General features: G+C 61.9%; 1 protein-coding gene across 3 annotated transcripts in view; it reads right to left on the bottom strand.

The window, feature by feature from the left end:
• NSD2 (nuclear receptor binding SET domain protein 2) overlaps positions 1-13,975 on the bottom strand; it is a 71,052-nt gene that overhangs the window by 52,883 nt on the left and 4,194 nt on the right. For 2 of the 3 annotated variants that reach the window (XM_040966401.1, XM_040966403.1), the window contains exon 2: positions 3,055-3,064. The gene's annotated coding sequence lies outside the window, so the exon portion shown is untranslated. Of the gene's footprint in view, positions 1-3,054; positions 3,065-9,818; positions 9,872-13,975 lie in introns of those variants that run through there. The other variant, XM_040966402.1, reaches the window with a different exon arrangement.

The raw sequence follows: 13,975 nt of genomic DNA, 5'->3' as shown, positions 1-13,975 counted from the left end.
GCTTCCCATCCAGCTCCCTGCTTGTAGCCTGGGAAAGCAGTCGAGGACAGCCCAAAGCTTTGGGACCCTGCCCCCACGTGGGAGACCTGGAAGAGGTTCCTGGTTCCTGGCTTCGGATCGGCATAGCACCGGCCGTTGTGCTCACTTGGGCAGTGAATCATCAGACGGAAGATCTTTCTGTCTCTCCTCTCTCTGTATATCTGACTTTGTAATAAAAATAAATAAATCTTAAAAAAAAAAAAAAAAAGATTGTAAACGCTAAGCAAGGCCCTGGCTATGGCAAGCCATGCCAAGCACGCTGTGAGCTCCAACTCCAGGACAAGCTGCGGCCTTTCTAGGCCTCTGCCCTGAAGGGAACCCCCCCAAGCCACACCCCCGAACCCGAGACAGACACATTATGCTACAAGAACCTCTATGTGAATGGCACCTCCATCATCCAGATCCCTCAGACCACCAACACCCCGCCCCCACATGACACAGGATCCCTACTAGCCAAGCCCACCCCCTCCTCTCCACATCCTGGACCCCGTGCTGGCCAGCCACTAAGACAGGCAGAACTGCAGAGAGGGGGAGGGACAGAGCAGAACTTCCATCTGCTAATTCACCCTAAATGGCTATAAGGGCTGGGGTCGGGCCAGGCTAAAGCCAGGAGCTTCCTGTCTCCCACACGGACAGGCGCAGGGGCAGCCGCGGGGAGTGGGATGGGTGCAGGCCTCAGGGACGGCTTGACACGCCATGCCACAGCAGGACTGCTGACTCTCCTGACAGGTGACCCTCAGCAGTTCTCAAGCAGGTCCAGGGCGGGGCCAGTTCCCAGCGGCTGGCTGATGCTGCCCAGTCCGAGGACCCACTGGGCTCAGACAGCATTTGTCACCAACAATGAGGTGCTCACCTCCTGGCTCCATCACCACAGGGCTCTGAGGAGCAGGCTTCCACAGCACAAGGGTCCAGGCCCTGCCCCTGCTCGGCCTCACGCTGCTCCTAGGTTAGTAACACCCAAAAGGCAGGGCACGCCCATCCCTCCACCTGCAGGGCCAGCAGCCTATCTGGATGCCAGTTCTAATCCCAGCTGCTCCACCTCCCACCCAGCTCCCTGCTTGTGGCCTGGGAAAGCAGCAGACGGCAAGTGCTTGGGACCCTGCACCCACATGGGAGACCTGGAAGAAGCTCCCAGCTTTGGTTCAGTTCAGCTCAGCAACTTAGGCCACTGTGGCTGTTTTAGAGTAACCAATGAACAGGAGAGCTCTCCCTCTCTTCTCTGTAACTGTCTTCCAAGTTTAAAATAAGTAAGTCTTTAAAACACACACACACAGCCAACACTGCACCTCACACACACACAGAGTCAACACTGCAACACACACACAAGTCAACACTGTACCACACACACACACAGAGTCAACACTGCACCACACACACACACACACACAGAGTCAACACTGCACCGCACCACACACACACACAGAGCCAACACTGCACCACACACACACAAGTCAACACTGCACCACACACACACACACAGAGTCAACACTGCACCACACACACACAGAGTCAACACTGCACCGCACACACAGAGTCAACACTGCACCACACACACACAGAGTCAACACTGCACCACACACACACAGCCAACACTGCACCTCACACACACACAGAGTCAACACTGCAACACACACACAAGTCAACACTGCACCACACACACACACACAGTCAACACTGCACCACACACACACAGAGTCAACACTGCACCGCACCACACACACACACACAGAGCCAACACTGCACCACACACACACAAGTCAACACTGCACCACACACACACACACAAGTCAACACTGCACCTCACACACATACACACAGAGCCAACACTGCACCTCACACACATACACACAGAGCCAACACTGCACCGCACAGGCTCAAGCATTTGGCCCTACGGGGAAGCCATTGTCCGAGGTCTGGTCCGAGCCCCGGCTCCATCCCAGCTTCCTGCTGACTCACAGCCCGAAGGCAGAAGGTGCTGGCCCAGGGCACTGGGTCCCTGCCACTTACACAGGACAGGACTGAGCCCCAAGCCTCTGGCTTCTGCCTTATATCACCACAGTCTCTCCTGACACCTCCCTACTGAACATACCGCCTCCTGCAGGCTTTCTATGAACATACCTAACAAGGGACAGCACAGGGGAGCACCGCCCCCCAGATCTCTCACTCCTCCTCAGCACAGGGGAGCACCCCCCCACACCTCTCCCTCCTCCTCAGCACAGGGGAGCACCCAGCTCACCCCAGACCTTTCCCTCTCCCTCAGCACAAGGGAGCACCCAGCTCACCCCAGACCTCTCCCTCCTCCTCAGCACAGGGGAGCACCCCCTCACCCCAGGCCTCTCCCTCCTCCTCCTCAGCACAGGGGAGCACCCCCTCACCCCAGACCTCTCACTCCTCTTCCTCAGCACAGGGGAGCACCCCCCAGGCCTCTCCCTCCTCCTCCTCAGCACAGGAGAGCACCCCCATCCTCACCCCAGGCCTCTCCCTCCTCCTCCTCAGCATAGGGGAGCACCCCATCACCCCAGGCCTTTCCCTCCTCCTCCTCACAGATCAGTCCATGTCCACACAAAGCTGGGCAAGGCAGGCGTCCATCAGTGTGCATAGGGGGAAAGAAGACACCTCCCACCCCACCAGTCCACAGAGGAGAGGAGCACAGACAGGGAGCCAGGCCCAGAATGCAGGCCCTGCCACAGGCTGGGTGCAAAGTACTCGCTGCCACCCACCACTGCCTCCTCACCTGCACCCTGCTGGAGAAGCACACAGACCTACAAGGGGAACACAGACCTGTGGGAGAACAGAGTGAGCAATGTCCTCACCCAGAATCAACCCGTGGACAGCACAGGGGGACGGGACCACGCCATCCCACAGCACAGAGAGCCTGTGGAAAAGGCCGTCAGCTCTGCTCGGCAAGGTGAAGCAAGCTGTGGGGGACAAGGGGCGGGAGGCAGCGACTGAACCGCAGCCTGAACACAGGGCGGCAACAGGACCGACTGTGGGAGCTAGGGTTAGTTGTTGTCCTGCAGCTTGCAACGTACCATCCTGCACTTCCCGCGTCGGGGCTGGCACCTCTGCCCCTGGCTGCTGCAGGCATGCGGAGAAGGCCCAAAGACCCTCCTCCCCCTCCCTCCCTTTCCACTACAGTTCCACCACTGACCAGCTGCAGGCCTGCCTCTCACGCACCCGACAGGAGCAGAGCAGTTGACCTCTGCGGCCTAGCCCCATCACGGCCCCGGGGCTGTCCAGCGTCCCCTTAGGCCCATGCCCCTAGCACCTGGCCCCCACCTGCACAGTGTCACACCAGGACACACACGATGAGCTGCATGCCATCCAAGGACAGAGGGTGCCTGACATACAGGGCCAGGACAGCACTCAGATAATGTGTGCCCGCCCTCACCGTTGCTTCGAAGTGAGCACAGGAGACTCACTGCCAGAGCACCGTGGGGAACACCAGGCACACGGGGTACCGTGTCTCAGCAAGATATTCCAAGCTCGTCCTATGGAGAAGCATGGGCGAAGAGGGCCAGCACCATGGCTCACAGGCTAACCCTCCACCATGTGGCCATCGGTTCAATCACAGCTGCTCCACTTCCCATCCAGCTCCCAGACTGGTCTGGGAGAACAATGAAAGATGGCTCAAAGCCTTGGGACTCCGCACTGCGTGGGAGACCCAGAAGAGACTCCAGGCTTTGGGAAGGCTCAGCTCCAGCATTGCGGCCACCTGGGAAGTGAACCAGCAGCTGGAGGAAGGGGTTAACCCCCACAAGCACACAGGACCTGCTGCCCCCTTCCACCCAGCTCCCTGCTCACACACCTGGGAAGCCCAGGTGGGCTCCATTCCGGCCTTGGTGAGCCAGCACACAGAAGGCCTCTCTAACTCCACTTTTAAAATTATTAAACAAGTCTGTTTAACTTTTATTTGAAAGGCAGATTTACAGACAGCGAAAGAGATCTTCCATCTGCTGGTTCACTCCCCAAATGGCCACAACAGTCAGAATTCCAAAGCCAGGTACCTCTTTCAAATCTCTCTTGTGGGCTGCAGGGGCCTAAGGCGCTGGAATAGAACAGCTGGGAGCTGAACTGGGACCCACATAGGACACTGGTACCTCAGGCAGAGGCTTACCTCACTACACCACGGCGCCAGCCCCTCCAGACTTACACACACACAATGGGGGTGCAGTCGCAGCCCAGCAGGAAGCCAGCCCTTGGGACTCCTACGCTATCAGTATCCGCCCAAGTCCTGGCTACTCCACCGCTGGCCTAGCTTCCTGCTGCTCCTGGGTCCCAGAGACAGCAAGTGACAGTCCTGCAGAGGAGGCTTGGGGCCTCGACTGCTGTGGAGACCACGGCCACACGAGCTCTCTGGCACTCTGCCTTTCAAAGCAACAGGCACATCTTTAAGAGCAAGGAGTGGAGCCAGCAGTCCTCCGGAAGGGCGACCAGGACTGGGGGCGGAAACAGCAAGTCAACAGGCAGCCATCAGGGCTGGCGCTCCCACGGGACCAGGCTGAGACCTGAGCCAGACAGAGCAGGAACCACAAGCCTAGGGCCAGCCAGTGCTCCACACATCATCGGGCAGGGGCCATGGCACGAAAGCTGGCCATGTCAGCCCCCAGGGAAGAACAGAACAGAAAGAGCTGAATGAACTGATGGACATGGCTACAGTAGGAAATTACTAAGAGCTAGAAAACTCAGACGGGTCTCGAACCCCCAGGGGCCAAGAGACACCTGGGAGGGTGCGGACTCCAGGACCAGGTCCTAGGATTTCAGAAAGACCAGGCAAGTGCGGACACCCGAGGGAGGCAAGGAGCCCAGGAGTCACAGTCCTTACATGCTGGCCACCACGCAAGGATTCAACACACAGCCACACCCCGCCAGGGCAACCGGCTGACTTCACGAGGTCCAGTGAAGCAGCAGGGAGGCACCCAGGCCGGGCCAGCTGTCTGCTCCAGGCTCCTGGCTTCAGCCCAGCCCCCCTGGCTATTTGGGGAGTGAACCAGCATGAAGACACCTCTGCATCAACTTAAACACCACGTTCCACTGCTCCCACAGAGCAAACCACTCTACTCTCTGCACTCACTAGAATATGTCACTCTGGTTCTGGTTTTCAAAGGCAGAGGAGGGCAATGGCGCGAAGGCTCAATGACAACCCTCGCCTTGCACCAGGATCCCATATGGGCGCCGGGTCCAACCCTGGCAGCCCCGCTTCCCGTACCGCTCCCTGCCTGTGGCTCCTGCACCATGTAGGAGACCCAGAAGAGGCTCCTGGCTTTGGATCGGCTCAATCCAGCCATTGCGGCCATTTGGAGAGTGAAAAAGCAAATGAAAAGTCTTTCTTTCTGTCCTTTTTCTAAATCTGATCTAACTTTCCAATAAAAACAAATAAATCTTTCCATAAAATACAAAGGCAGAGGGCCCGGCGCGGTGGCGCAAGTGGTTAAGGTCCTCGCCTTGCACGCCCGGGATCCCATATGGGCACCGGTTCTAATCCCGGCAGCCCCGCTTCCCTTCCAGCTCCCTGCCCGTGGCCCGGGAAAGCAGTCAAGGACAGCCCAAGGCTTTGGGACCCTGCACCCGCGTGGGAGACCCTGAAGAGGCTCCTGGCTTCGGATCGGCATGGCATCGGCCGTTGCGCTCACTTGGGGAGTGAATCATCGGACGGCAGATCTTCCTCTCTGTCTCTCCTCTCTGTATATCTGCCTTTCCAATAAAAAAAATAATAAAAATAAATCTTAAAAAAAAAAAATACAAAGGCAGAGCCGGCCCAGCCACAGCCTGAAGCACTGGCATCAGTTCGAGTCCCAGCTGTTCCCCTTCCAATCCAGCTCCCCTCTAATGCACCTGGAAAAGCAGCAAACGGCAGCCCAAGTCCCTAGGCTGCGGCTGCCCACACGGGAGACCTGGCATAGACTCCCGGCCCAGCCCACTCGCAACAGCCACACGGGGACTGACCCAGCGGGTGAAACACGTCCCTCTGTCTTTAAGTCTGCCCTTCCAATAAATAAATCTTAAAAAAAAAAAAAAAAAAAGGCATGGAGATAGACCCTCCCGGAATGTACTAACCAGGATGCGGCAAGGAGCCAGGCTTCCCGTGGCAGAGGCAGGAACCCAGGGCTGGACCCACCCCCTGCAGCACTCAAAGCCAGACGCCCAACACCCTCCCTCCCCCGGCGTGTGGGGGCTGGACAACACCATGCCACGTATGTCTCCATCCTCTGTGGGTGCATGGGAGAAACTAACTCCTCCAGAAATTAAGTGGTTTCAAAAACCCATCAAGGATTGGTGCTCTAACACGGCAAGTCTCCGAGACACCAGCACCCCACACAGGCCCCAACTGGTGCTGTGGCTTCTCCACTTCCGACCCAGCTCCCTGCTCACAGCCTGGAAAGCAGTGGAGGGCGGCCCAAGTGCTCAGGGCCTTCCCCGCATAGGAGACCTTCGGGCCAGCCCAGCTCCGGCCACTGCAGCCATCTGGACAGCTCACCAGCGAATGCAAGAACTCAGTCTTCTAACTCTACCTTTCAAATAAATATTTTAAAACTCATCAGTTGCCATTTGGTTTTATTTTATTTTAAAATTTATTTACTTTTATTGGAAAAGTGGATATACAGAGGAGAGACAGAGAGGAAGATCTTCCATCTGATGGTTCACTCCCCAAGCTGCTGCAACGGCTAGAGTTGAGCCAATCTGAAGCCAGGAGCCTCTCCCAGGTCTCCCACGTGGGTGCAGGGTCCCAAGGCTTTGGGCCGTCCTTCACTGCTTTCCCAGGCCAGACAGGGAGCTGGGTGGGAAGTGGGGCTGCCAGGATTAGAACCAGCACCCATATGGGATCCCAGCGCGTTCAAGGTGAGGACTTTGGCCACTCCATCGTGCTTGGCCCACCATTTGGTTTTAAAAAGCAGACTGAAACACAAAGCAATCTGAGGTTCATTCCTTGGTTTGACCTGAAAGAAACCTCTCATCCCGCAACTGACTGCACTAGGTTCACGGCGGGCACCCAGAGCCCCAGCCAGGCACCCTCTGGTGGCACAGGCACAACTACAGCAGCCCTTGGCAGCTGGAGCCCCCAGGGTGCCCAGCAGCAGGAGAATGGGTCAGAAAGACTTGAGGGCCTGTGTGACAGCTAATCCTCCGCCTCCAAGGGCAGGCATCCCATACACCGGTTCATGTCCCAGCTGCTCCACTTCCATCCAGCTCCCTGCCTGTGGCCTGGGAAAGCAGTCGAGGACGGCCCAAGCCTTGGGACCCTGAATCCACATGGGAGACCCCAGGAGGCTCCTGGCTCCTGGCTTCAGATCGGCTCAGCTCCAGCTGTTACAGCCACTTGGGGAGTGAACCAGCGGATGGAGGAGCTTTCTGTCTCTTGTGTCAATAGATATGCCTTTCTAATAAAAACAAATAAATCTTTGAAAAAAGTAAACAAGATTCAAAAACTAATAACAAACAACAGACAATTTTTACGCATGAGCCTCCAAGTCACCCTTGCCTCGGTGTCGTGTACCCCCGGCCAGAAGGCCACCTGATGTCCCTACGCGGGCAGCGACAGGTCTGCTCTGCACATGCACTGGCTAAGGACTGCAGTGTCCCACGAGTGTCAGAGCATACGAGCTGGCGATTGCCTGCCACGCAGTCCTGGCTTCAAGGAGGGCAAGAGGACCCCACTCCCCTTCCCTCCCATATTCAGTGTCGACCCGCAGGGTTCTTGGCTCCAGTGTCACTTTCCAAAATTCAGGCAAAGGGTCAGCGGGCAGCGACCCAGTGGATCCTGTGCCCAGTTCTGACAGCCACACGGCCAGTGCATCCCAAACGCCTGCCACACAGCACCCACAGCACACAGCACCACAGCATACAACACACAGCACCCACACCACACGGAACACAGCACCCACAGCACACAAAACACAGCACCCTCAACACACAGCACCCACAGCACACAGACACAGCACCCTCAGCATACAGCATCCACACCACACAGCACACAGCACCCACAGCACACAGCACCCACAACACACACAGTAACACCAAGAAAGGAACCTGGGTGACCAAAGGAACCTTGGTAACCATCTTGCCCCCAAAACTCAGTCTCTGGGGAAGATGCTCGGACAGAGACACACAGACAGACTCCAACATTCTGGAAAAGGCCGGCCTGAAGTCAACACGGGGCCCACACCCAGGGAACCCTGCAGGGAGAGGGGGGATCGTGGCGCGCAGCATCATGTGGCAGGTTAAGCCACTGCCTGGGATGCCCACTTGCTCTGCTGCCCACCCAGCCCCCTGCTACTGGCCCTGGAAAGGCAGCGACAGGTCCTGAACTAGGCCAGACTGCTGGCCTGGGCCAAGCAGTGGCTGCTGCAGGCATCTAGAGAGTGGACAAAGATGAACGGTCGGTGGGTTAGGCACTTCTTCCAAATCAATCCATCACACTAAAAAGAAATCAGGGGAACAAGAAGAAACAGCAAGACCCGAGTGCCCTGTGGATGCTGCGCGCCCTGGCCACACCGCCCACCGTTCCCCAAGTCGCGACCCTGCAGCTTACGGCTCAAGCTATCAAGTGTGACACCGATGCAACCAGCCAGCCTCAGTGCTCCACCCGATAGCCCACCTCGCGTGGCCCGCCTCGGGTGCTCCTCCCGACGGCCCACCTCACGTGGCCCACCTCAGCCCACCTCGCGCGGCTGAGAGCTTCAAGGACGCCCAAGGAGGCCGCCGGCTGGGCCTGGCTGACCGCGGGTCTCTAACCCCAGGCTCGCCACTGCTCGCGCACAGAGGCGGGCCGGTCCCAATGCCAGGCCCCGACCGCCATGCCCCGGGCACCCCAGGGCACACAGGCTCCCGCGACCCAGGCTCCTGTCCTGGGAAGCTGCGGGGAGAAGCAGCTGCCGGAGGAGCTCCACCTTTCAGAAGCCCCGACCGCAGGAAGGTGCCTGTAGCCTCGCTCCTCCGCCGCGCACCTTTTCCACAAACCCCAGGGCGCAGCACAGCCTACAGCAAACGCCCGTGCTCCTTGCATTTCCTGAGCGGGGCGGGGGCCCCGAGGCCAGACCTCCGCACGCCCCCGGCACGGGCCGCCGGGCAGAGCACACAAAGGCCCGCAGCCCACTCCCCGCCAGGCGGCGGCCGGGGGGAAGCTCCCCGGGGAGGGGTCGGCACCCGGAACCCCAATTCCCACACCGCGCCGCTCTGCTCACCTCCCGGGCGTCCCTAGGGCGGGGTGGGGGTGGGGAATAGACCAAGAACCCCAACCGGTCCAGGGGACAGCTCCAGGGCCTCCCCGCAGCAGCAGCGTCCACGCCGCCTCGGCCGGAAAGCGCAGCCCCGCTCCCGGGCAGCGGGATCCCGGGGCCCGGTCGGGCTCCCCGCCGGCCGCCCCCCACCCGCCAGGCTCCATCCCTGCGCGTCCTGCGGCTCCCGGGCCCGCCGGCCCGCATCCCCCCCGAGGCCCGCGGGCACGGCGCGCGCCGCCCGCTCCCGGGCGCGGCCCCCACGCCGGGCCCACCCGCGCCGCCACCTGCCGGGGCCCGGGCCGCCGCCGGCGTCCAGCCCGGCCCGCAGGGCGCGCCCCGCCGCCCGGGCCCTCGCACAAAGGCCGGCCCGGCGGGCGCGGGAACAAAGGCGGCCGCCCCGCCGGGCCCACGGCACAGGTGCAGCCCGCGGCCCGCCGGGCCCAACATGGCCGCGCCCGCCCCGTTAGCCGCCGCCGCCGCCGCGCCCGCCCGCGCCCCGCCGCCCGCCGCGCCCCCGGCCCGCCCCGCCGGCCGCCCGCCGCCTCCCCGGCCCGCACTGACCTGAGGCGCGCCGCATCCTCCGGGGCGGCCGCGGGCGGCAGGGGGCGGCGGGCGCAGCGGCCAGGCCCAGGCTCTCCGCGCGCGGCGCCGACCCCGCCCCCGCGCCTCCCGCCCGCCGCCCCGCGCCGGGGCCGCCGCCGCCTCGCTCAGCCGCGGGAAAAGTGCGCGCCGCTGATTGGCTGCCGCGCCCGGCGCCCGCGGACCGGGCTTTTCAAATCCGCGCCGGGGCCGCGCGCGCGCGTGTCGGGCGGGCCGGGCGGGCGGGCGCGCGGGCGGGAGGCTCCCGGGCCGGCGGGGCGGCGGGCGGCGGGCGGGCCACGTTGGGACCCCGCGCCACCGCTGGGCACCGGCCTCGGGCGCGCGCCCCGCTGCCGCTACTCGCCGAGCGCGCGCGCCTGGTGGGGGGGCGAACCCGCGCGCGGAGCCGCCGCGCGCCCTGACGTCACGGCCGCGCGCCCAATCGCCGGCGGCCTCCGGGGCGCGTGGGCGCGCGGCCGCGAGGGTCAGCGGAGCGGGAGGCCCCCCGCCAGGCCGCGTCGACCCGCACACGCACGCGGAGACCCGGGCGCGGCGCGAGGCCCAGGGGCCGCGGGCTTTGGGGAGCCTCCCGGGGGCGCCTGGCTCCCCACGCACACCCCAGCGCGATGCTCCCCGGAGGCCGCGGCGCTACCGCCACCCCGCCCCACAGAAACCCCCAACTCGCGTCTCCTTCCTCCACGCAGCCCCCAGGACTCCCCCCATGCCTAGGCCAGGCCCAAACCCAGAGCCCAGAATGCAACTCGGGCCTCCCGGGCGAGGCGGGGACCCAGGCAGCAGCAGGACGCGGTCCTGGCCCACACGCCCAGTGCCCGGCACCTGTCTGCTGCTGCCATCAGGGGACCAATGCCGCGGTCCCCCGTTCAGCTGCCAGGCCGCCGCCCGCAGCACCGGCATCCCGGATGGGCACTGGTTCCAGGCCGGGCACTTATGGTCCAGCTCCCTGCTGATGTGCCTGGGAAAGCAGCAGAGGACGGCCCCGAGCTCGGCCAGCACCCACGTGGGAGGCCTGCAAGAGCTGCGTCCTCCGCTGCCCTCCCAGGCCACAAGCAGGGAGTTGGATGGGAAGGGAAGCAGCAGGGACACCAATCAGCACCCACATGGGATGCCAACCCCACAGCCTCATTAAAAAAAAAAAAAAACACTTATTTTTCCATCCAAATATCTGGCTTATGTGAATGCATCCCAAGCGTGCAAGTGTGTGGGCTTCCTTGAGTAAAGCTGCTGGGGCCGGGGTCCCCAGCTCACACCGGAGGCCTCGCCCCAGAACTGGTGGGGAGGGTGAGACCCCAGGGGCCCGAGGCTGTGTGGGTGGGTCTCCCGCGAGGAGCCTTAGGACGGCAGCTCTGGGTTGAGAACTGCAGCCGGCCTGTCCACCACCCCCGGTGCTCGTGGTCTCACGTGCAGCACCGCTGCCGAAGGAGCCCCCTCCCCATGCCCCCGGCTCGGCCTCCTCCTCCCCATCCCCCTTGCCGTGGCTGGGGTCCCTGAGGGGCCAAGCCCGCAGCTGTTTCCATGGGGATGCGTGCACTCTGACCCCAGCCTTTCTCCAGCCCAGGACAAATAAAGAAGGCTTCCAAGTGGAAACCGCCATGGCAGGCCGCCCCTCCTCCTGTGCCCCAGGTGGCCAAGCCTGCCCCCCCCACCAGCGAGCCCTTCCCGGAGGCCCCTGCACCCGCTGACCCCCTCCACCCTGCTGACTGCAAAGCCGGGTTTTCCCAAGGCCTGGCCCTGCCCCGGCCTCCCTCACCCAAGCCGAAAAGCCACTTCGGTCGGGAAGGGGCGTGGGAGCCGACCGGGCCCGCGGGGAGACAGACGGGTGGGCTCCCAACCGGGCTGCGAAGCCCGGGGAGCTGAAGGCGAAGGGTGTGGGGGCCCCAGGCCCCCTCCCGGGCCTCCGTGGCTGCCCTCTCGGGGCTTCGCCGCCGACTTGGCTCCCTCCGGGGGCGGCGGCCACCCCGCGGGCTCCATCCTAGGCTGACCACCTCTACAAAGACCCTATTTCCACATAACGTCACACTCCTCACCCTACCGGGGTTGGGACACGCACACCTCGAGGCAGGCCCCGCCTGGCCCTCGGTGCGGGCAGGCGGGCAACGTTGCTGCCCCCGCGGCCAGCGCGGGCCCGGGGGTTAGGGACCTGGCGCGCCCCGCCCGTTCCGGCTCCGCCCGCGCCCCGGGGCGCGCGCTCGGGCTCCCTGGGGAGGAAGGCGGGCTGTCTAGGACCGCGCTGCCCGTCCAGGGCAGCGTTTCCGCTGGGGAGAGACTGTTTTGTGTTAAAGAAGTTATTTTTCTCATTATGAAAACAGCAGGAGGAGAAAATTAAAAGTTCCTCCTCCTGGTGCCGGCAGAGCGCCCGTTGGGGGAGCTACTTCCGGCCACTCCTCTAGGACCTGCTGACCACCTAGGGCACCCCCGGCGCCAGGGCCTGCCCTGCCTCCCGCCTAGCAGCAGGTGAGGCCTCAAAGCCTTAGGTGCTGGCCGCTCCAGCTCCTGCTCCCAGCCTGGCCCTTGGCGCCATCTGGGTGAACCGGCACATGGAAAATCCATCTCTCTTTTTGTCACTCCTTTTCAAATAAATAAGTCTTCCAAAAAAAAAAAGTGCAAACGTTTTATTGTAGTCATTTTACAATGACTTAAAATTTGCAAGATGGGGCTCAGCACGATGGCTCAATTGCCAAATCCTCACCTGCCAAGCGCCAGCATCTCACATGGGCGCCAGTTCGGGTCCTAGTGGCCCCACTTCCCATCCAGCTCCCTGCCTGTGGCCTGGGAAAGCAGTCAAGGACGGCCCAGAGCCTCGGGACCCTGCACCCATCTGGGAGACCCGGAAGAGGCTCCTGGCTCCTGGCTTTGGATCGGCTCAGCTCTGGCGGTTGCAGCCACTTGCCGATTGAACCAGCAGACAGATCTTTATCTCTGTCTTTCCTTTCTGTAAATCTGACTTTCCAGTAAAAATAACTAAATCTTTTTTTTTTTTTTAAGCGGCAAGACATCAGAGGCCCCACATGTGGCCCAGACACCAGGAGCCAGGCCACAAGGCGGGCAGCATCCTACGGCTGCCTGTCTTCCACAGAAGCCTGCCTCCAGTCAGCTGCGGGGTTGGGAGGGACCCACAGCCAACATGGGTTATATCGTGGGGTGAGTGCGTGGAGCCAAGGGCCAGGGCTGCATCACGCCTCCCACACCTGGCTAACAAGGCGTGAGGAACTGGGGACTCCACCCACGGGGAGACCCAGAGGAAAGCCCTGGTTTCTTGCTTCTGCCTGTTGCAGGCCCAGCCACTGTGGCCATTGTGGGGACCTATGGCTGGGAGATCTCTACCACTCTGTCATCTTTATTTCTGCCTTTCAAATCAATGAATCCTAGCGGAAAAAGGGAACAGCTTGCGATATTCAAACCACACAAAAGACAGCCACTGACTGGAGCCTTCGGGGCCAGGTGTCTTCATGCAGTTTAAAAAGATTCACTGTTTATTTGAAAGGCAGGGTGACGGGGTGGGCAGGAAGAGACAGCTATCCTTCCCCGCATGTCCCAATGCCTGCGCCATCCAAGGCCGAGCTCAGCTAAAGCCAGCAGGCCTGAACTCTGCCCAAGGTCTCCCACGTGAGCAGCAGGGACTTCAGCACCCGAGCCACCATCCCAGGTCTCCCCCCACGCCCCCCACAGGTGCACCAGCAGGACACTGACCTGGCAGCATGGCGCAGGCAGGCCTTCTGGCATGGGCTCCAGTGTCTCCCGGGCGTCTACTGGCTGGCACTCGGCGCTCACCGGCCTGGGCTCCAGTGTCTCCCGGGTGTCTGCTGGCTGGCACTCGGCGCTCACTGGCATGGGATTGCCAAGCAGCCCACCCCAGTGCCCCCACGAGGCCTGCCACCAGACTTTCCATTTCTTCCAACTGGAAATGCACACACTACACACAAACTCGGGCTCATCGGGAAACCCACAAGAAACCATCTCTGACTAACCCTAACCCTGAAATATGAATTTCTCTCATTTCTGCCCTGGCTACATCCCTCTCTGTCCCACGCAGCGCACCTGACCACTCTGGCCCCAGTCCTGGCCCTGTCTACACTGGCGCTGACCCTGCCTGCCTGCCCCTCTGCCAAGTCCCAGCCCGA

The sequence above is a fragment of the Ochotona curzoniae genome, unplaced genomic scaffold (genome assembly GCF_017591425.1).
Source record: "Ochotona curzoniae isolate NIBS_2020 unplaced genomic scaffold, NIBS_Ocur_1.0 scaffold_4505, whole genome shotgun sequence".
NCBI classification, from domain to species: Eukaryota; Metazoa; Chordata; class Mammalia; order Lagomorpha; family Ochotonidae; genus Ochotona; species Ochotona curzoniae.
Note: the sequence above shows the minus strand (reverse complement) of the source record. Positions and strands in the feature narration are given on the sequence as shown.